The 1,632-nt window shown below is 29.4% G+C and overlaps 1 long non-coding RNA gene across 1 annotated transcript; it reads right to left on the reverse strand.

Moving 5' to 3' along the window:
* Positions 1-292: 292 nt before the first annotated feature.
* Positions 293-1,150, reverse strand: LOC107773101 (uncharacterized). Its single transcript, XR_001645235.2, has 3 exons — positions 987-1,150; positions 765-873; positions 293-555 (listed from the first exon to the last, which is right to left on the reverse strand). It is a non-coding gene; the product is annotated as an uncharacterized LOC107773101 (long non-coding RNA).
* Positions 1,151-1,632: the final 482 nt, after the last annotated feature.

Below are 1,632 nucleotides of genomic sequence, written 5' to 3' on the forward strand. Positions count from 1 at the left end.
AATTTTTCTTCAAAATTCCATATCTCGGGTTAGGGACCTTGGAATTTGATTCCGGGCATACGCCCAAGTCCCAAATCACAATACGGACCTACCGGAACTGCCAAAACACTGGTCCAAGTCCGTTTGCTCAAAATGTTGACCAAAGTCAACTCAATTGAGTTTTAAAACTCTAATCTACATTTTAAATCCATTTTACACATAAAAAATTTTCATAAAAATTTTTTACGAATTGCGCACGCAAGTCGAGAATTGATAAATAGTACTTTTCGAGATCTTAGAACACATAATTAATTATTAAATTTTAAAATGACATTTTGGATCATCACAATTCTTGTCAAACTAATAGGAGTATAGTACAAATTATGCACCGTTAACTATAATCTATAAAATTCTGAAGGGTTCCACATCAAAAGAAAACTAAGTTCTAAATATTTGATCTGGGAATTTCACATGTCGCCACCGGATGATCTTTTGCAGTCAAGGATGAAGTACTTTCACTCTTTGCATCAAGGTTGAATTCTTAATCTTCCTGCATTGAATAGATTGAAATGCACCCTGTAAATTCATAAGAAAAAAAAATTAACACAAAAGAATGAGCGAACCAAAAAAAAGAATTAATACAAAGATGAAAATTGATTTGTAAAAATGCTAATATAGCGTTCAAAAGAGAAAACTATGTCCAGATAATTCTTTTACAAGAATTTTGAGTATACAATAAGAGGGGAAAACGCAAAGCAACAAGATAAGAAAATAAACTTGTATACTTTTTAAAAAACTTTTGAAAGAATTCTCATCTCATTTTTGTAATGTCTTTTCAACGAACTGTGGCTCCTCCCAATATTACATTAAAATCTTCAAAGTCTTACTCAATACCTATCAGAATACGGCAAAGCATCTATCAAATTGTTAGAATATAAATCAAAAATTTCAAATCAAATAGGTGTATGAGGATTCGGAAATTTTAAGATGTAGATACATAAATATACCTGGGAAGAGAGAAGCCACCGGGCTATCTAGCCAGTGATTCCGTTGGTTTGCTCAGTTCATGTGAAGAGATAAGGCGTTGTTGAAGAAGGAAATGGAAAAGGGGGATGGGGGGTGGCGGCAGGGAAGGGAAACACACAAAGTGAGAATGAAGTTTTTATTAGGTTTTGTGAATTTTGGTTTGGGCAAATTGGCCTTTATGTTCTTTTTAAAAAAATATATATTTGCTTCCTTTTATTTCTTATTTCTTACTTAATATATTATAAATACCATAAATACTAGAAACGTAAGTACTACTCCTAACAAATGCAAGTAAGTAAGAAAATTATCTATGAAAAATGCAAAAGATTAAATATATAATTTATACTAAATAAAATAGAAATATTAACTTGCATGAAATAAAGATATTCTATAATATATTGTATTCTTTATAACTTTTTTCGTCCTATACGTTATTATTAGTTTTTTTATGTATTCCTATTTCAATAATATTAACTTCTTAATTTTAGCGTTTAATTAGATTATGATAGTTATTAATTTCTTAAAATAGTATAAAACCATTAAATAAACAACTTTTCTATTTGTCTAAATTGAGTATAATTAGCGATCAACGTACATAGATACATCTTGTCTAAATTTGATATTGTT

Source organism: Nicotiana tabacum, chromosome 24, assembly GCF_000715075.1.
Source record: "Nicotiana tabacum cultivar K326 chromosome 24, ASM71507v2, whole genome shotgun sequence".
In the NCBI taxonomy this organism is placed as follows: Eukaryota; Viridiplantae; Streptophyta; class Magnoliopsida; order Solanales; family Solanaceae; genus Nicotiana; species Nicotiana tabacum.